Below are 22,618 nucleotides of genomic sequence, written 5' to 3'. Positions count from 1 at the left end.
ACAATGCCGGATTTCGAGCTGTACTACAAAGCTGTGATCACAAAGACAGCATGGTACTGGCACAAAAACAGACACATAGACCAATGGAACAGAATAGAGAGCCCAGAAATGGACCCTTGGCTCTTTGGGCAACTAATATTTGATAAAGCAGGAAAAAACATCCGGTGGGAAAAAGACAGTCTCTTCAATAAATGGTGCTGGGAAAATTGGACAGCTACATGCAAGAGAATGAAACTTGACCACTATCTCACACCATACACAAAAATAAACTCCAAATGAATGAAAGACCTCGATGTGAGACAGGAATCCATCAAAATTCTAGAGGAGAACATAGGCAACAACCTCTACAACATCGGCCAAAGCAACCTTTTTCATGACACATCTCCAAAGGCAAGAGAAACAAAAGATAAAATGAATTTATGGGACTTCATCAAGATTAAAAGTTTCTGCACAGCCAAGGAAACAGTCAGAAAAACTAAGAGGCAGCCCACGGAATGGGAGAATATATTTGCAAATGACACTACAGATAAAGGACTGGTATCCAAGATCTACAAAGAACTTCTCAAACTCAATACACGAGAAACAAATAAATAAAAAAATGGGCAGAAGATATGAACAGACACTTTTCCAATGAAGACATACAAATGGCTAACAGACACATGAAAAAAATGTTCAAAATCATCAGCCATCAAGGAAATTCAAATCAAAACCACACTGAGATACCACCTTACGCCAGTTAGAATGGCAAAAATAGACAAGGCAAGAAACAACAATTGTTGGAGAGGATGTGGAGAAAGGGGATCCCTCCTACATTGTTGGTGGGAATGCAAGTTGGTACAGCCACTCTGGAAAACAGTGTGGAGGTCCCTTAAAAAGTTAAAAATTGAGCTACCCTATGATCCAGCCATTGCACTACTGGGTATTTACCCCAAAGATACAGATGTAGTGAAGAGAAGGGCCATATGCACCCCAATGTTCATAGCAGCAATGTCCACAATAGCTAAATCGTGGAAGGAGCCGAGATGCCCTTCAACAGATGACTGGATTAAGAAGTTGTGGTCCATATATACAATGGAATATTACTCAGCTATCAGAAAGAACGAGTTCTCAACATTTGCTACAACATGGACGGCACTGGAGGAGATAATGCTAAGTGAAATAAGTCAAGCAGAGAAAGACAACTATCATACGATTTCTCTCATCTATGGAACATAAGAACTAGGATGATCGGTAGGGGAAGAAAGGGATAAAGAAAGGGGGGGTAATCAGAAGGGGGAATGAAACATGAGAGACTATGGACTCTGAGAAACAAACTGAGGGCCACAGAGGGGAGGGGGGTGGGGGAATGGGATAGACTGGTGATGGGTAGTAAGGAGGGCACGTATTGCATGGTGCACTGGGTGTTATACACAACTAATGAATCATCGAGCCTTACATCGGAAACCGGGGATGTACTGTATGGTGACTAACATAATATAATAAAGTCTCATAGTTTAAAAAAAAAAAAAAACCAAGATATTAATAATACTTGAAACCATATGCATGAATGAGGGGGGTATACGGGAACGCTTTGTACTTTCCATTCGATTTTTCTGGAGACCAAAAACTGCTCTAAAAATGGTTTATTAATTTTAAGAAATGACCAAGAGTTCAGTGACCTTTGAAACAATATTGAGTGGTGTACCATATGCATAGTTGAGGGTTCTAGGAAGAGTGGGGAAGAAAAAAATCCTTGGAGAAATAATGCCTGAAACTTCTTCCAAATTTGAGGAAAATTATCAACATCCAGGTCTGAGATGTTTAACAAACACTAAGAGGGATCATCACAAAGAAAACCACTCCGAGCCATATTGTAATTACATTGTTGAAAATCAACGATAAGAGAAAATCTTTAAAACAACCAGAGAGAAAGATACATTACATACAAGGAACATGATAAGGATCATGGCTGATGTCATCAAAACCAATGCAAGTCAGGAGTCAATGGCATGACATTTAAACATTTCTGGGAAGGGAGGGAGTGGAATCTATCAACCTCTATCAACCTACAGTTGCATACCCAGCAAATACATTCTTCAAAAATGAAGGCCAAATAAAGACATTTTCTTATCAGCAAACCTGCACTGCATGAAATGTTCACATTGAAGGAAAATAATACCAGATGGAAACTTAGATTCATACAAAGGAATAAAGATTATGCAAAAGGGTAATATATAATATGGAAAATTCATTTTTGATTCTGAAAACATAACATATATCTGAAAATCCAAATGTAGAAGCTTCAGGCAGTCAGTAGGTCAATGGCCACTGTAGCTTTCTAATTTTGTGTTTTAAAAAAAATTGAGCATTGTGAATAAAAAAAAAACTGATTATGAAGTACTAATATATGGTATTTAACTAATGCAACCTCTATTATCCAATGTTTCACTTTTTCTGTTTCCTTTGGTGACTTATTAGAATCTTCCATTAACATGAATCAGAAGCATAAGTTCATGTTAAAGTTGAAAAAATATTTTGATAGTAATTTTTCTTTTTATAATCTTTGCCTTTTGATTTACATATTATATCATTCTTCCATCCCAACCTGTTCATGCCACTTCTCCTCACATGTACCTTCAAACCAATTATTAAAAAGAGGTTATAAGATTATATTAAAGAAAATATAGAAGGGAGAACCATACATAGTCTTACCTAAGTCCTTTATGCAAATTGGGCTACAAGCAAATGTATTTTTTATTGTAGCAACACTGTATGTGTAATTTTGTATTTCACTTTTTTAAAAAAAGGTTTATTTATTTATTTGACAGAGAGAGAGAGGGAGGGAGGGAATAAGCAGGGGGAGCTGGAGAAGGAGAAGCAGGCTCCCTGCTGATCAGGGAGTCCAATGCAGGGCTCAATCCCAGGACCCTGAGATCATGACCTGAGCCGAAGGTAGATGCTTAATCGACTGAGCCACCCAGGTGTCCCGTATCCAACTTTTTTACTCAATACTAAATGATACCACTTTCACATATCTGCATAACATTCCATGTGACAGCTTCTATTCTTTTATTCTTTCTTCTATTACCTGTGATTAGGAGCTTTATTTCCGTCTGGATATTTTGATATTAATAGGTAGTTTTAATGGGAAACCATGAGTTCACATGTTTTTTATTTTACTTATTCTTGAGTGAACTGTTTCTGATCTAAAACTGGTTCTTGTAATATCTCATTTACAGCTGAATAATCGAACATCACAGAGGTTTATTTTTTCAACTTTCCCCCTTTTCCACCACTTGCATCTCACCCCCCAATGTGTAATCTCATTTATTCTACAGTGTCCATTTCAGATCTTACCCTCTTTATTTAACGTTATCTGCACTTGCCTGACCCTCTGTATGTAGTACTGGGTATGTAGTAACGTTCAATAAATACGTAGGTGTGTTGACTTCAGGTTGATCAAGAAGTGTGTTAAAATGAAATTGAATCAAGGACTAGTCATGTATAGCTCAATACAAATTAGTTTAATAACATTTTATTGGAAGTTGTGAAGGTTTGGGAAAATCTTAATGATTCAACTATTTAATTAACTTTATTTCCCTTTTTCTGTATGCAAAAAAGCATTATATGTAAAAACAAGTGTAATTCTAATGATTTCAATTTTTAAATAAGAAAGCATTGTGATAAAACTTAATTGGCATCATTTTTTTCATAGTGGTACAAAGAATTGTAGTATGTTTTATAAGTGATGGCATCTTGAATTCAATAAATAGGTACTTGAGTTCAGATGTGGTGGGAACGCTCTGGGAAGTACACTCTGGGTGTCTGGGAAATTAGAGAGGAAGACCCAGGGAGGAGGAGAGGAGCAGAGAAATAAGGACTTGAGAGAAATAAGGCTAAGCAAATGCCAAAATTTTGTGTCAGGACAGTTCTGTATATTCCACAGAGCTAATACTAAATTACATAACCCCTTGCACAATTCCCTTGTGTTCCTTATGTGCCAATTCTGTCTTCCCAAACAAATCATAAGTTTTGTGAAGGGAAAAATGATATCTTCTTCCCCCAGAGAGTTGGTGAGGCTCTTGAGCTGCAAGTGTCCAGATGGTGTATAGTGATTATGCTTTGTTTCATCTAGGCCTATACCTATCAGAAAGGTATGTTCGCCAAATTATCCTTTCATATTTCTGGTCTTGTGAGTTAATATAAATCAGAGTCCTATTAGTATATAAAAGACATTGCACTTTATTTAAGACCACTCTGCTAAGTGGACATTGCACTGGCTATATTCTCATGCCCGTTTATGAAGATTTGAATATCACAAAAAGAAACCAACAAAACTTTGCTAATAACACATAAACTGATGCTACCATAGAGAAATGGAAATCTTCAAGTTCATCCCTAAATTATCTTAAGATATACTATAGAGATTTATTTAAATTTTTTTCAAATATTTTAAAAGATGTTTTAAAACTCAAAACATAAACAGGGAAAAATAAACAGGAGACTGATGGAAGAGAAGGCAGTATAGGTAAAGAAAGTAAAGATAAGACTTAATTCTCAGATCTGGTAATAGTAGATCAAGGTCATTGGTAGATTTGCTCACAGTTGACAATGGTAACCACATGAAAACATATTGCCTGTACAGGATGAGATTTGGGAGAAAAGGTCAGTCCCCAGATCTCTCATGCATTTAAAGAAAGTACTCTCGTTTTTAATTAAAGCTTGTAGACACATTCTGGAAATAACACTATTTTCATTACTCAATGCACTTTAAAACATTCATGTGGCTCAGGAAACAGATGTTATTAAAATGTTTATAGTTATCTATGTTGAAAATGTCCATACACTGCTGGAGCTTATTTTTAAGCCAACATTCACTTCATAACAAAATATTTCCATCAATTTATAATTATCTTTCTAGTACAGTATTTGCTTTGGAAATTGGTCAAAAGCCTTTTGAAAATCTAAATAAATTACATTGACTAGTTCTTCCTTGTCAACATTTCTAATTAACCCATCCCTTCCCAGAACGCTAATAAAATTTTACTAAAGCTTCAGAACTGTAAAAATGGAGTCTAAAGTAGTAGCAAAATAACCAAACAAAAGTTCCAGTTAAGGGTTCAGAAGCCCCCCCAAAGTCATTATCTGCAATTTACAACCACTACATCCCCGCCCCCCTCGCCAGCAGTTGACCATAAATTCACAAGACAAGAATTATGAGTTTAGGTAGGGGAAATGTAATGGATGGGGGAGAATTTTACAAATAATATATCACAGATTAATAACATGCATGTTTTATACACGTATGCATGTAAAAAAGACACATAACATACATATATTGTGTACATAGTAAAATGTATATTTTCCATGTGTATTTATAATGTGTATGTACATATATGAGGATTATAATGAGTTCACCATCATATGGAGAAGAGATGGAGGCAGGGAAGGGGGTTGGTAAAGTGATCTGAGAGTATTTGAAGCTTGTCAGTGAAAACTGCCATCTGGTTGGTGATGACCCAACTAGATGGCAAAGCCTTTAAAAGATCTGACCTTGTTGATTCATAATCTTGAGAAGCAATAGGAAAACATACAGATAAATGTACCTCTCTGGTGGGGAAGGTTCATAATGGGGGAGGCTGTGCGTATGTAGGGCAGGGGGGTATATCGGAAATCTGTGCCTTCTGCTTGATTTTGCTATGCCTTAAAATTGTTCTAAAAATTAAACCCATTCAAAAAATTGAAAAAAACTCCCACAAAAACAAACATAAGGAAAATTCTGACATTCTGAAAAACAAGGACCATTGGTGTTAGTAAACGTTAAACAGAAGTTTTTCCTTATGTATTATTTTAAAATTATTTTAAGATCATTGTAATATCCAAGAATTTATATTGCTTCCCATCTCTATATCAATGATAGCTTAATTATCCTAGCCACAGGATTATAAATCACTATCAGGTCACTAGTTAAAGGTTTGAATCTTGTGTCTAAATCCTAGGGGACTTGAAAGAGCCAGCTAGTAGAACAGTTCCAAGTCTTTAAAACATGATCCTGGAATGACATGAAGGGGTCATTTTTTAAAGATATATTTTTTAAAGATTTATTTATTTATTTTAGAGAGAGAGCAAGCAAATGCAGGGGTCAGGTGGGAAGGGACCGAGGGAGGGGGAGAAACTTAAGCAGACTCCTTGCTGAACAGAGCCCGACTTGGGGCTCAGTTCCACCACCATGAGATCATGACCTGAGCCCAGACCAAGAGTCAGATGCTTAACTTACTGCAGCACCCAGGTACCCCTTTTTAATATTTTAAGACTGATTTTACCTATCTTGATGTGATTTTATGGTTAGTGATTCATACAAACATGCTAGTTAATTCAGTTCACTGCCATGTAGATAGGAGAATGAAAGACTTGTTCACCAACTTCCCACCCCCTTAAATAAATAGAATTGAACTAAAACCCAAACTCCTAACATCCTTTACCTTTTCTCTCAGTGTCCCTATAAGCATATTCGATTTTCTCTATCCTGAAGATTCCTAGGATAGTTTGGGGTGAGAGATTTAACTCTACCATTATAACAGGTGTCCTAACTTGAGAGGAAGCTGGGACCCAAACTCACCAGGATCTGGGAATTGGTAACACCTTTCTGTGCATCTGGCCCGGGCAGAAGAAGCTTGCAAAACTCCTCTTCTAGCTCTTCTAGTCTTTTTCTTGCACCCTACGGAGAAAGGATATGGATCTGGTTTGGTCAGTTGTCAGGGCACTGTTTTGACCTAGTTTTCTTTCCTTTCTTTCTTTTTTTTTTTTTAAGTTTACTTATTTCTTTTAAGTAATCTCTACACCTAATGTGGGGCTCAAACTCATGGCCCTGAGATCAACAGTTGCATGACAGGCGCCCCTGACCTAGTTTTCTAATGGGTACAGTCACAAGGTTTAGAAGCCATATAGGGTATGGCTCTCTTTCTTTCAACTCCTTTTTCCTCTTGGCTGGAATCCTAAGTCAGAATCTGTTCCCACATGGAAGAAAATCAACTTCTCTCCCTCTACCCCAACCTTCCACATGGCTGGGCCAGAACTAGGCCCCAGCTGTGGCCTTGCTCAGCTCCACACTATGGGGAAGCACATGGATGTCATTTTCTCTGTGGTGTCATCTGGTCAGGTGCTGGCAGATGTGTGTTGAGTTAGTCTCCAAGATAACCAACGGTGTTAAGGGGAATGGTAGAGAAGGATGTAATTGGTGAAAAAAAGAAAGGTCTCACAGGTTTTTCGGCCTGAGGCCGTACTGCCTAATAGCTTATATAAAAGAGAGCTCCACAAAGCAGCCCACCTTACCAGAATTCTCTAAAATAGGGATTAGATTCTAAGACACACAAAAATTGAAGCGTGACTTTCTTTTTCTTGCTATTTTTCCTTGTATATGTACTTCCTTTAGAGACCACAAGAAGAGGGGGAGCTGTGGTCAAAGGAAGACTTGGGTAGCTCTAGATCTCGTGGTCACGGTGACCTTTAATGAAACACTCCTTAACGGGCATGAGATACTCAAATAGGGTTAAACAGGAATCTAACCAACTCCTCTAATTTCTCTAGAGCCTAGAAGCCCTACTGCAAGAGAATCTAAGCTCTCTCCACAATTAGAGTATTGGAATTCAAATAACATGTACATGTCCTTGGTATAGTTGATTGGGATTGGAAGGAGCCACAGAAGCCAAATCACAGAGGAGGAAATAGGTGGGTGTTTTGTTTTGTTTTGTTTTGAAATAAGAAGGACAATCTAACCCAGTGAACACTGCCAGACCTGAATGTTAGACACACAGGGTATCTGGGAGCCACAGGAATTCGGTCTTGAATTCTTCTAGCTCACCCTTACCAGAGTGCCAATGCATCCTGAGAAAAAAAAAGGTTGCATGATATAATGGGAAGACCCAAAACAGTCTTCTGTGGAATCAACCCTCTTTTAGAAAGGAGTCTTAATTGCAAAAAACTGAAAGCACCTCTGATCCTTTTAAATAGGAAAATAATTTATTAACGGATTTTAAGTTTCTTTGATAGCCAGAGAAACAGGATTTGGAGGCAACTTCACCAGGAACCATGCCCCGAATCACACTGCAGAGCTCACCACCGATGCTAGACAATGCAGCTTGCATCACCAAGATGATTGATGTTAGACAACAGGCCTGGGTACCACATTAGAACCTGCAGTGTCACCCCCTCTGAAAACAGGATACAGCCTCCCCCAACCTTGCCAGAATTAACGCCTCCATTCCTCTAGGGTTCAAACTCTGGTATCTGACTGGTGGATCTCAGGACACATGACAATGCTCCAGCTCCTGTAGGGGGAGATAGGGACTCAAATGGGGACTCCCCTACCTAAACATTGAGAAAAATGTTCAAAGGTACTGATGGCCAACAGAAACGGACCTGAGTCCACTCTGTAGCTGACACTAGAAGGAGAAAGATTTTTCTGACTAGCCAATGAGCCTCAGTAATTGGAAACTAAGACACGATTTAAGCCTGGGCAGTTTGGATCTCAAGCTTGTATTCTTACACACTAGAGAATTCTGTCAAGATAAGGGATCTTATCTAGGGCCAACAAATTGGTAGAATCTGGACACATCTAACTCATAACAATTTAATTTTGGATGCCTCTTAGTCCTTTACCACAAAATGCACACAAAAAAGATCAGAATTATAGTTTATTCTTCTTTTGCTCTAGAAACTGTTGTTTCATTGCTAAAGAAGAACTGGATATTAAGATGTTCACTGTAGCATTGCTTATAATGGCAAAAACTTGGAAAACACAACACACATCAAGAAAAGAATGAATAAATAAAATGTGGTATAATGTATGATGGAATAGACACAGTTAAATGGAACAAACTCAATCAACATATATAAACATGGTTTGAGCTGAAAAATATGTTCAGTGACGAAAGCAAGCTGTCCAACAATATGCACAGTATGACGTATTTACTCTATTTTTTTTAAGTAGGCTCCATGCTGGGCTTGAACTCAGGACCCTAAGATTAAGACCTGAGCTGATATCAAGAGTCAGACATTTAACTAGCTGAGCCACCCACGTGCCCCACTACTCTTTTTTTTTTTTTAAGATTTTATTTATTTATTTATTTATTTGACAGAGAGACAGCCAGCGAGAGAGGGAACACAAGTACGGGGAGTGGGAGAGGAAGAAGCAGGCTCCCAGAGGAGGAGCCTGATGTGGGGCTCGATCCCAGAACGCCGGGATCACGCCCTGAGCCGAAGGCAGACGCTTAACAACTGAGCCATCCAGGCGCCCCCCACTACTCTATTTTTAAAACACACAACAATACATTATATTGTTTGTGGGCAAATAAATGTATAGTAACAAATTATTTTTTTCTTTTCAAATTTTTATTTAAATTCTATTTTCAGTTAACATATAGTGTAATATTGATTTCAGGAGTAGAATTTAGTGATTCATCACTTATATATAACACCCAGTGTTCATCATAGCAAGTGCCCTCCTTAATACCCATCATCCACTTAGCCCATCCCCCACCCACTTCCCTCCATCAACCCTCAGTTCATTCTCTATCATTAAGAATCTCTTATGTGGGGTGCCTGGGTGGTTCAGTCTGTTAAGCGTCTGACTTCCACTCAAGTCAGGATCCCAGAGTCCTGAGAACAAGCCCCTGGTCGAGCTCCCTGCTCAGTAGGAAGTCTGCTTCTCCCTCTGCCCCTCCCCCTGCTCATGCTCTCTCTCTCTCTTTCTCATATAAATAAACAAAATCTTTAAAAAGAAGTCCCTTATGGTTTGTTTCCCTCTCTCTTTTTCCTGCTTCTTCTACATTCATCTGTTTTGTTTCTTAAATTCCATATACGAGTGAAATCATGGTATTTGTCTTTCTCTGACATATTTCACTTACCATAACACACTCTAGCTCCATCCACGTCATTGCAAATGACAAGATTTCATTCTCTCTGATGGTTAATATTCCATTGTATATACATGCCACATCTTCTTTATCCATTCATTAATCGATGGACATTTGGGCTCTTTCCACAGTTTGGCTATTGTTAATAATGCTGCTATGAACATCGGGGTGCATGCACCCCTTCCAATCTGTACTTTTGTATCATTTGGGTAAATACCTAGTGGTGTAACTGTTGAATTGTAGGATAGCTCTATTTTTACCCACTTGAGGAACCTCCATACTGTCTTCCAGAGTGGCTGCACCAGTTTGCATTCTCACCAACAGTGCAAGAGGGTTCCCTTTGCCCTCATCCTCACTAACACTTGCTTCCTGTGTTGCTAATTTTAGCCATTCTGACAGGTGTGAGGTGGTATCTTATCATGGTTTTGATTTGTATTTTCCTGATAATGAATGAAATAACACAATTTTTTAAAGAGTGGACTAGAAGAATCTACACCAAATTCATGATTGTAGATGTGCTTGGGCAGGGAAGGAGATGAACAGGACCGAGGAGAGGGACAAGTTTATTTATAATTCCCGTTGATTAAAAATACTTGAAGTAAATATAATAATATATTAACATTTGTACATTCTGAGTGGCAGAACATATATAAAGTTTTCTCCAGATTGAAAAAAAGAGAAGACAGGAGAAAAAGGAGATGAATGGGAAAGGGATGAAGGGATGGATCTCATGTTCCAGATAGAAAGAGAAAGCATTTGGTAATAGTCCATTGTATATATGGACCACATCTTTATCCATTCATCTGTTGAAGGGCATCTCAGCTACTTCCAGAGTTTAGCTATTGTGGACAACGCTGCTATGAACATTGGGGTGCATATGGCCCTTCTCTTCACTATGTCTGTATCTTTGGGAAAAAACAATTACCCGACATTTGCAGCAACATGGACTGGACTGGAGGAGATTATGCTAAGTGAAATAAGTCAAGCAGAGAAAGACAATTATCATATGGTTTCACTCATTTGTGGAACATAAGGAATAGCAGGGAGATCAGCAGGAGAAGGAAGAGAAGAATGAAGGGGGGCTAGTAATGAATCATGGAACTTTACATCAAAAACTAGGGAGGTACTGTATGGTGACTAACATAATATAATAAAAAATTATTAAAAAAAAAGAATGAAGGGGGGATAAACAGAAGGGGGAATGAACCATGAGAGACTATGGACTCTGGGAAACAAATTGAGGGTTTCAGAGGGGATGGGGGTGGGGGATTGGGCTAGGCCGGTGATGGGTAGGAAGGAGGGCACGTATTGCTTGGTGCACTGGGTGTTATACGCAAACAATGAATCATGGAACTTTACATCAAAAACTAATGATGTACTGTATGGTGAATAACATAACATAATTTAAAAAAAAAAAAGAAAGAAAGATAAAGCATTTGGTAATTTAAGAAGCAATTCCTTCCAGATGCCCTGTCTATAAGTGAACTCCCCTAAGCCACCCAAGTGAGAATTCCAACACAAATTCATTCTCAACAGGCTTGATTTTGAACAACTTAGTTTCTTTCTTGCTTTTGAGCCTTCGACCCTGTTTATCTTTGACATTGGTCTGTAGTACTTTGCCCTTTAGAGCCTGTCATTTTTCTGGCGTCAGCCTGGATCTTTTTGATGAAATCCTGTTTTCCTCCCTGGGAATGCTGTCTCTACCACTTTGGCCCACTGCTCTGCTGTTGCTATTAATAGACTTTATTTTGTGCTTGACACTGTTCTAAGTATTTTACAACACAGACTCGTTTTATCCTCAAAAACCTTTTCTACTGAGATAGGTACTCTTGTGATCCTCATCATTAGGTGCAGAAACACATGTGGCCAATGAATGAGTGTGAAGACACATCATTTATTTATCTGTTCTTCTGTTCACAGGCATCGATGAGATTTCCAGTTATTTGCCATTATAAATGATGCTTCAGTGAGCATCCTGTATATGCCTCTTTGTGCCTCTGCTTCTAGGGTGCCAAGTTTCTAGGGTATACACCTTCAAGTGGAATTTCAGCATTATAGGGAATAAGCATTCTCAACTTTGCTGCATTTTGCCAAATTGCTCCAAGTGATGATTCTAATTTATACTCCCCAGCCCCGTCCCAGCAGTGTTAACTAATATTTTTTTTTTAAAAGGTTTTATTTATTTATTCAACAGAGATAGAGACAGCCAGCGAGAGAGGGAACACAAGCAGGGGGAGTGGGAGAGGAAGAAGCAGGCTCACAGCGGAAGAGCCTGATGTGGGGCTCGATCCCATAATGCCAGGATCACGCCCTGAGCCGAAGGCAGACGCCCAACCGCTGTGCCACCCAGGCGCCCCAGTGTTAACTAATATTGTTCCCACCTTCTAGACAAGTGAAACTTAAAAATTTTTATTAATATGATAGATGTGAAATAGAACCTTCACTGTGGTTTTCATTTGCATTTCCTTGATTACTCTTAAGGTTAAACTCCTTTTTAAAGTTTTTTATGAATGGCCTGTCTATACCCTTTACCATTTCTATACTGTGTCATCTGTTACTTTTGTCTTTTTAGGAATCCTTTACATATTAAGTACTAATCCTTTGTCTATCACCTGCGCTGTAAATACCTTCTCCCAGCCTGTGGCTTATCGTTTCCTCCATGGTATCTTCTGTAATAAAGATTCTTTTTTCTTTTAATCTAGTCAAATTTTCCAATCTCTTACTTATGGTTAAACTTATTTTGTCTTACCTTAAAAATATGTTTTTATGTCCTGACACAAAGTAATTCTCCTAAATTTTTCTCCAAAGGAGTTAAAATTTTGCTTTGGACATCCAGTTCTAAATTAGCAGGAGTCCCATTTGTGTATGGTGAGATGTGGCACTCTAGTTGTATCTTTCCCCCATACACAGTTTTCCCCAGGACCACTTCCCACATCGTCCATCTGCTGATCTGTATTACCATTTTTTTTATTTAGCAAGTTTTCTTAAGTGCATAGGCTTGTCCCTGGACTCTGTCTCATTATTCCATGTGTTTATTTCTGCATTTACATCACACTGTTTTAATTACTTAACTTCATTATAAATATTGGTATCTGATAAGGCATGTCTCCCTGCTTGTTTATCTTTAACATATCTCTTGACTCTTCTTGGTAATTTGCTCTTTTATATAAAATTTAGAGTCAGCTTATTAAGTTCCACAAAAAAATGGAATTTTTATTGTATCAACACTTATCAACCCAAGATTTGTATTAATATTATGGATTAATTTGGCAAAAATCAACCTTTTAATGTGGAGTACCTATTCACAAAAGATATAAATATTTCCATCTATTTAGGTCTTCTTTAATATCTTTTGATAAAATGTCAAAGCACTTCAAAGATCTCATACATATTCAGTTATATTTGTTACTTGGCACTTTGTTTCTTATTGCCCTTAAACCTGGTTTTTATTTTAGAAATTTACATTGATAAAATAATCAAGTCACACGGCGTGCCTGGGTGGCTCAGTCAGTTGGGTGTCTGCCTTCGGCTCAGGTCATGATCCCAGGGTCCTGGGACTGAGCCCCGTATCGGGCTCTCTGCTCAGTGGGGAGCCTGCTTCTCTCTCTCCCTCCACCTACTGCTCTGTCCACTTGTGCTCTGTCAAATAAATAAAATCTTAAAAAATAATAAAAAATAAACAAGTCACAGGGATGAAAAGTACAGTATAGGGAATATAGTAGATAATATTGTAATAAATTTGTATGGTAACAGAGAGTAACTATATTTATTGTGGTGAGCAGTTTGTAATGTATATAATTGTGAAATTACTGTTGTACATCTGAAACTAATAGTACATGTCAACTGTACTTCAATTAAAAATAAAAGGAAAAATACACAGACCTAACTTCTGGTATAAAGGAATGTAATTGATTTTTGCCTAAGAATATTTTATCAAATACACTTGATGAATTCCACTACTAATTCCAATAAGGTGTCAGTCAATTCTTCTGGATTCTCTCAATCATCCCTCTCCCCTTTTTTGTTTCTTGATCTAAAAAAGGAATGTGTATAACTTTTCTTCATTTAGAAAATTGATTACCATTAGTTTTCGGTGTATAGACTTCATGAAGTTAAGGTAGCTCTCATTTACTCCTAGTTTCCTTGGAGTTTATTTTTTAATTATTTTAGTTGTTGAACTTATCGAATGCTCTTTTCACATCTATTGAAACAGTCATGTCATTTTAGTCTTTCTCTTATTTAAGTAATGAGTTATATTAATAGATTTCTCAGATTTTAGAATGTCCTTGCATTCTTGAAAGAAGCTACTTGATCACAATATATTTTAATATGCTATTTGATTTAATTAACTAATAGTTTATTTATAAAATTTTAACTCTTTGTTAATTAGTGAAAATGGGCCTATAACTTTCTTTCCTTTTCCTTTCCTTATTCAATTTTGGGAACAATGTTAAACTAACCTCATGAAAAGAAAAAGAATTGGGGTATCTTTTTCTCCTATTTTCAGAAATAACTTATATTAAACAAGTATTATCGATGCCCCAAAAGCTTTGTGGAATTCAACCATCATACTCTCTGAGACTGGAGCTTTTAGGGTGTTTGGGGGAGATCCTGATGACTACCATTTTCATTTCTTTACTGATTATTTTTAGCCTGTTCTAGTTATCTTTTTGTGACAATATTAGTATTTTCTATTTTTACTAGAAATTCACTTTTATAGGTTTCAAATGTATTATTAGCAACTAGTTGTAAAAAATATTCTATGTCATATGGACACAATTAGCTACAAAGAAGGCTGAGGAACATAGTTTTTATTCTGGATAATCATGTGTCTAGCTAAAAATGGATCATTTTTCTTAACTTAGGAAAAATTAAAAATGAATATTAGTAGACAAGTTATAGTCATCTTCATGGCTTCCCTGATTAGCAACATGCTCCAGGAGATGGGCTGATGCCAGGGACTTAGTTTGTGTCCTCCTGGTAAGTTTACGAGGCAAGGTTTAGAGGTAGGTTAAGAGGTAGGTTTCAGGGCAAATGCCAGCGCGTAGGATGACATAGATTGGAATTACCATTCCTATGTTTCTCTTCACAAGGCAATTGGGTCCCTCAGGAACCCCCACTTAGTCTTCTACCCCAAGGTGTTCTATTTCAAGTTTTCTTCCTTGTTCTATTCCCCTAGGTCTCAAGGAATGGAAGGAGAGGAGAAATATTCAGGGGTTAGAGGTCTGCCTATATCCAACCAGGTTTTCTGTTTTTATCCTGCTCATACCAGGCTACCTTACCCTTATAACTGCCCATGAAGGTTTCACTCAAATTTTCCCTTACTTTATTCATTTATTTTCTGGTCATTAACTATTTCATTCATTTATTTTTATTTACTTTATTCATTTATTCTTTTATTTACTTTTTCTCAGCTCCACACACTTTCCTCTTCCCTGAGGCCTCCCATCAGGTTTGGAGGAGACCAGCAGCCTAAGCTAGTCTCCTACTTGTCAAGAATCAGAGGTGCCTTATTTCTGTTCCAATTTGGGGGTCTGGAGGCTCTAGAGAAAGCCATTTATGTCCCTCTGTGGGGAGAAGGGCATGATGATATCAGAGCTGTTTCCCCTCCTAGAAAGAGATAAGAATTTGACCAGTGGGGGCGCCTGGGTGTCGCAGTCGTTAAGCGTCTGCCTTCGGCTCAGGGCGTGATCCCAGCGTTCTGGGATCAAGCCCCACATCAGGCTTCTCCGCTAGGAGCCTGCTTTTTTCTCTCGCACTCCCCCTGCTTGTGTTCCCACTCTCACTGGCTGTCTCTCTCTGTCAAATAAATAAATAAAATCTTAAAAAAAAAAAAAAGAATTCGACCAGTGGCTGAAGAGGGACATGTAAAAAGGACATGAGCAGAGATGCATGGTTTCTGAAAAGAGCCTAGAGGCAGGCTGCTTCCTCTGTAGGCTGAGCCCCAATGTTGTAGGGTCAATGAGATCTTTCTGATGAGTTTGAGGGCCTCCAGAACAGAGGAGGTTTTGTTTTTGTTTTGTTTTGTTTTGTTTTTACCTCCTTTCCCAGATGTGGCCTGAGGAAACTGAGAGAAGGACCCTAGAGAAGCACCAAGTCCAGCCTGACTCAAGGTAATGAATTAGCAATGCTGAGGGCACTATCTGGGTAAGCAGACCTGACAGCAACCCCACAGAGACCCATGCATGCCCAGGTGGCATGGAAAGCCTCTGTAATTGTCACTTTCCCTGAAGAAGAACACAGAGGTAGACTGAGAGAAAGCTACAGATGGGAGAGATTCACAATTGCGACAAAGAAGCAGCAATGTGTGTGGGCTTGCTGATGGCAAGCCATAGTGGAGCTGAAGACATCAGCAATGGAGTTGGGTGGACATAGCACATGGCTGAGCCCAAAGGGCAGAGGCCAGTGACGGCAGAGGCAGGACTACCCCCAGGTGTCCCACCTCCAGGGTCAGGACACCATGCCAGCCGCTGGGGCCTCAGGCCATCCCAGGGAGAAGGCAAGGAAAAGAGGGAGAGAGACAATGCCAAATGAACGGAGCCATTAGACAAAAGTGGTTATGTTTTAAAAAAGAAGGTAGTGAATCAAAATGAATTGACAAGTTTAAGTTTTCTACCATTAACAAAGCCTGAATTGAGCCAAAGAGATATAAAGAAAAGGACTGGCCCCCGCTTTTCTGGAGACCCAAACTGAAATAGTGAATTCCATACTTGAGACAAACCTCACTTTGATTTTTATCTTATTGGTATAAGCATTTTTTAAATCATTTAAACTTTCTACCTGTTGTTTATTGATCACTAAATTATTTCCTTTTAAGCTTTTCTGCTTTTTCCTCTATGTTCTCTATTTTATTGATTCATCTTTATTTTATTGATTCATCTTAATCTCCCCTTTTATTAAGTGTTTATTAAAATCTCATCTACTTATCTCTTTAGAGTTACATATAATTGCAACGAGTAGTAAATACTATATAGCTAGGTCTGTAAGGTGATGTCTTCAACCATCAATTCAACTTTAATAAGGAAAATGGTGTAACAATTATTTAAAATGGAAGATAAGCCAGGCAATTTAATATAGGTCTGTATAATTTAACTTAATCTGTGTAACTGTGTAACTGTATAACCATGCAGCTTAACTCCATTAAAGATGGAGTCTGGAAGCCCCGAAGGGGGAGCTGTCACATACTACCACTTGCCATAAAAGCATACCTCACATTCCCCGAAAGGAAGAAGCTTACTTTACAGACCACAGCATGTAGAAGGAAGAATTTCTCCTTGCCCAGCAACAGCTCAGCCAATGAGAATACAGCAAAACAGCCCCTCCCAGCTCTTTTGCCCTATAAAAGCAAGTCCCTCTTTTCTGTTCTGTAGACTTGTCTATAATTTGTCAGAGTTTGCTTGTGGAAATTCCTTTGTTATTCCTGAATAAGCTCATCTTGCTGGTAAAATAACTGGCTCTTCTGTTTTTTAGGTCAACATTACATGGCAACCACAAAGGTATAGATAACCCCTATGAGACTAACAACCCCCAGAACTGTGTGAGGTACTCACATGAGCTCCTGAGCTGTTTCTCTGCTTCCATGGGTCATCTCTTTCCTTTCGGTTCAGGGAGTCTCCTCTTAGATCCAAGCTCCTTCTGGTTGGCTTTTGGTCTGACTTTACTCAGGATCTGTTTTTTTGTTGTCATTTTTATGAAGGCGTTGTCCTTCCTGGTGAGTGCTCTTCTGCTTTCTGAAGATCTGGTTTTGAGTAATGGTATCCCAATCTGTTAAAATTTCTCAGGAGCATCCTCTGTCTGGGTTTTACACTTAAAAATTACAGTTCAGTCTCATGCACATTTTTAACTAATTGGACCAATGTAACAATACATAATTTAGAACTCGAGTGGCCATTTTGGGGGATTTTTGATCTCCTCAAACTTGCTTTTCTTAGAACCAAGTTAGAAGGCCGTGACTGTGAAATAAGACACACTGAATGGGATGCCTATTTCATTTGTTATCTTGAGGCTTCCAAGTGTGATATTCAGGACTCTAAAATCACCTCTTTACAAAGTACCATTTCTAAACTAAGCAAGGCACACAAACAAAAGAAATTTAAGAAGGTTTTCAGGCCTTTCCCCCCTCCCATCCCATTTGTCTTTATCTCTACCTCCTTTATACCATCCAATTCCTCATTCTAATTCTCTCACTGAACTTTCCTGTTTTGGGGAACCTCTCTCTGCTCCCTCCTCCTCCAACCCATTAGAACCTGCCCTTTTAAAATTAGATCCTCTGAGGATTCTCATGCTAAGCCCCTAATTTCCTATGTCCCTTGGACTAAGGCCATACTATAAGCCATAGTCAAAGATTTTCCTAGAATTACTGAAAATCCTCATAAATTTGTCAAGGACTTAATTAGTCACCCAGACTTACTAACCAGGTTCCTCAATTTGCTCACACGCTCAGTGGTGAAGGCCAAGCCCAACAGTGGATGAAACAGCTGAGAGGATTCTGTTTTCAAAATCTCTACAGCTCTGCATGTCACGGCCTTGTTATATGATCAGGCTCAGCAAGCACTAAACTACTTCACCTGGGAAATCCCAGCACTTTTCCAAAACCTTTTGATTGAAATAAGATTCAGGCTTGTACTCAGAAAAGCAGTGAAGCTGTGCGTAACTGTTAGCGTCAACTCCAAATTGTTTTCAAGGAAAATTCTGGCCTTCCTCTGGATGTTGAGTCCACTCAGGTAGCCTCCCACTCTACGTTCGTTAATGGGCTGAACTGCAATCTTTCCCTTCTAGTGAAAATGCAAATCATCTCGCTGCACCCTAGAGGATTCGATTAACAGGAAGGCCACTAAAATCCTTATTTTTCAATTCCAATAAATGGAGGCCTCTACACAAAACCAAACCCCTCCCAATGTGTCTGCCACTATTGCAAAAATTCAGGATGTTGGAAGAAAGATTGTTACAAACTTAAGCACTCCAGGTCCCCTCAGCCCTCTAACCAGCTTTTCCAGTGGCCTCCTAACTTCCTATCTGGGGACTCCAAGGAATCACAGAGCCTTCTTCCAATCCTTCCTCATAACCAGCTTGGATAGATAACTCTCAAGGTTGGGAATTAATTTCTCTGTCATTAACACTGGAGTCATACTCTTGGTACTCAACCCTATTGTTATTAAACAGCTCCTGCCTCAAAATATTGACATGGTTCAAATAGTGGGGGTCTCTAACAAACCTCAACAGGTTCCAATCTCTAAGCCCATTTTTTCCTTTTGTTCAGGCCCTCTGAAAGATGCTCATCATTTTATCCTTTGTTCCTCCACCTTTATTCATATATTGAGCTGTGATTTCTTAGAGAACTATCTTGCTGGAATTTGTTTCTCCCCAAAGGGGGAGATAATTTTAGAATTTGATAGCAGCAACCAAATAGCCAACCAGGTGAATCAAATGGCCCTTCAACATCTTTTGTTTGCTCCCTCTCTGATGGCACTGGAGCTAATTTTAAGGACACTAACAATTTGTTCCTATTGGATCCACTTTCACCTTCATTATGGGCAAACTCTTCAACTGATAGTGGTAGAATCCACAGTGCACCTCCTATTCAGATCCAAATATATCCCTCAAAACCTCACCCGGAATTAATCAATACCCTATAAACAAACCCTTCAAGGATCAAGCCCACAACAGAATATTATAAGGCTCAGGGCCTCCTCCTTCCTGTACTAGTCCTTGTAATACTCCTATTTTGCCTGTGAGTAAACCCAATGGCCACAGATGGAGATTTGTCCAGGATCTCTAAGCCATAAACAATACTGTTATCTTTCATCACCCTGTTGTTCCAAATCCCCGTACTCTGTTAGATTAGATTCACGTAGTGCGTTCTTTAGCATCCGTGTGGATAAGGGCAGCCAGTATCTCTTTGCCTTTATTGGGGAAGGAAAACAATACACCTAACAGTAATATTTCAAGGTTTTACCAAGAGTCCTTTCCAAACTTTAAAAGCAGATTTAGATGTATAAAGTTACCTAGAGGCTCTGCTTTATGACAATGTATAGATGACTTCTTTGCTCCCCTTCTCAGGCCTCGGCAGGAAGACAGCATCCACTTGTTAAAATTTCTAGCCTTACGGGAACAACAAAGCCTCCAAAGAGAAACTGTGGTTTGCTTATACTCAGGTTTGATAGTTGGAGCAGCTGCTTTTAGAGCAAGGGCTATATTTAGGTCCGAATGGGTTTCATGGCATCCTAAACTTTTCTAAACCCAAAACTAAGTGCCAGTTATGAGGTTTTGGGCTAGTGGGCCACTGCCAAAACTGGATTCTAAACTTCCCTCTTATGGCCCAACCCCTATATGTTTTATCAAAAACAAAAAACCTGACCCTATTATTTGGGAAGATCAGGGTAAACTTAACCTTGAAAGCTCTAAAGGAAAGCTTGATAAATTCCCCTGCCCTTGGACATACCCATTATCAACTTCCATTTTTTCTTTTTGTATCGGAAAGGGAAGGGAACCGCCTTGGGGTGCTCACCCAAAACATGGAACCACCAACTACTGATAGGGTATTATAGCCAACAGCGAGACCCTGTGGCACAAAGGTACCCCCCCCCCCTTGCCTCAGAACTATTCCTGCCACCACCCTGTTAGTCAAGGTCACTGGAGAGCTAGTCATGGGATCCCTTCTAACAATCTAGCACCCCCTGCAATGGAAGCCCCCCCTGAATTCTCATCACACTCAATACCTTTTGGCCAGTCCTCTCACCTCCTATGAAATCCTCTTGCTAACCACTCCTCATTTAACTCTTTGTCACTGGAATAGTCTCAACCATGTCACCCTTCCTCCCTCTGTTATGGATGACACTCCTCATGACTGACAGATCACCTCCCGGCCCCTGTGATGATTTACAGGAAACTCCTTCGGATAATGTTGACTTTTTGTGATTTACGGATGGTTCTTATTTAAAAGGTGAAAATGGTAAATGTTGGGTATTCTATGGCAACTCCCTACAAAGTTGTTGAGGCAGAACCTTTAACCTCGGCTACCTTGGCTCACCAGGCTGGATTGTACACTCTAGCTTAGGCCTGCATTTCAGCAAGGGCAAAAATTGCAAACATTAATATGGATAGAAGGTATGCCTTTGCAGTAGCTCGTGACTTTGGAATGACATGGAATTAGTGAGGCTTCCTCCTTTCCAGTGAGGACAAAAAAAAAAAAAAAAAAAAACCCACAAAAAACCAAAAACCAGCCTTTATGTCCATGAATTATTAGATGTCAGATCCTTGCCAGCTGCTTTACCCATTTTCAAGGTACCTGGGCATTCCTGATATGATTTCTTGGAAGCTAAAGGAAACCATCTTGCTGATATTTCTTCAAAGAACATGCTTTCAAAGGAATGAACAACCAAGCCTATGCCATGGTCCAAAGGAATGTTCCCCCAAGTGATAATCTAGAAAAATTGACTAGAGATGCCCAAATTGGCCCCCAAAAAGGAAAAACAATTTTGGAAATCTAATAACTGTTGGTTCAATTAAAAAAGAAACAACTCTGGCTTGGATCAAATAATAATCCAGTTCTGCCAGAGACTATCTAAAGTGCCCATTACTACTGTATATACGTTGAATCATTGGTCTATTGATAAAATGATAAACTTCCTGAACTAATACTGGTGGGGATATATTAACAAGCCTGCAAAAGGTGTCTACTTGGCTTAACCCCCCGCCTGAAGTACAATTCAGGAAAACCTGTTCACACTGCTCCCAGACACTTTAAATTGTCCAACAGACTACTTGAGATTTGGCAAGTGCATTTTATTCAGCTACCCCCATTTCATGGATATAAATATGTCTTGGTAATGGTTTGTATGTTTTCTCATTGAACTGAAGTCTTACCATGAGATAGCCACTGCTAGTTCTGTGCTAAACTCCTGCTAGGAAAGAACACCCCTAGCTGTGGAACCTCCCTCAAATCTCAGGTCTACCCTCTTTGGAACCCATAAACTCTTACCCTTTGAGATAACCATAGGATGCTTAGTGTACTTGGCTCTTGCTTCTTCCAATCTACAGATGGTAAAGGGTGGGGATATAACTCAGTATTGCAAAGGCCTAATAGTTTCTGTTGAGAATAACCACGCTTTAGTAGAAGAATCAGCAGCATGTTCCCAAAAGACAAAGACCTTAAACACCACATCTTGCAGTCTGGAGATTTCATCTATTAAGGAAGACCTCTCCAGAAAGACTCTTCAACCCCACTGGACAGGCCCCTATCAGGTACTGTTAACCCACTCTTGTGCTATCAAACTCCAAGAAGTAGGCTCTTGGATCCCTGTGTCACATCTAGAGAAAGCACTAAACCCTGAGTTGACATACACACCAACTGATGACCTGAAAACTAAGATTTCCAAGAACTGAAGCAAACAACAGCTGAAGGGGACAGCTTTCCCAAGATGACTGGACTAGGCCTATATACCTTTTCCTCACTGTCGCTTCTTACCTTATTTCTTCCCTTTCGTTCTTGGCCCAACATAGTGCAAAAGGGGAAAACCTTCCTGACTATTGGATCTGTCACCAGAAACTCCAATCTGTCACCAGAAACTCCAATTCATAATGCCAGAGATCCCTTAGTCTGCCCTATTTAAATACAGTGTTCCCCTGTATCCAAGAGAAATACAAATGAGCTCACCATTTAACTGTTGCAAGGCTTTTAGAAGGGACACGTTGGCCTGGGATGGTTCCTTGAAGAATGTCTGCTT

General features: G+C 39.1%; 1 long non-coding RNA gene across 1 annotated transcript in view; it reads right to left on the bottom strand.

Moving 5' to 3' along the window:
• LOC123800703 (uncharacterized) overlaps window positions 1-20,449 on the bottom strand; it is a 54,489-nt gene extending 34,040 nt beyond the window's left edge. The window contains exons 1-2 of the long non-coding RNA XR_006781986.2: window positions 17,444-20,449; window positions 6,599-6,697 (exon numbers count right to left, since the gene is read on the bottom strand). This is a non-coding gene — a long non-coding RNA (uncharacterized LOC123800703). The remainder of the gene's footprint in view (window positions 1-6,598; window positions 6,698-17,443) is intronic.
• Between the last annotated feature and the right edge of the window lie 2,169 nt (window positions 20,450-22,618).

The sequence above is a fragment of the Ursus americanus genome, chromosome 26, assembly GCF_024610735.1.
Source record: "Ursus americanus isolate L20-20 chromosome 26, mUrsAme1.1.p, whole genome shotgun sequence".
In the NCBI taxonomy this organism is placed as follows: domain Eukaryota; kingdom Metazoa; phylum Chordata; class Mammalia; order Carnivora; family Ursidae; genus Ursus; species Ursus americanus.
This window is presented reverse-complemented; position numbering and strand designations above follow the sequence as displayed.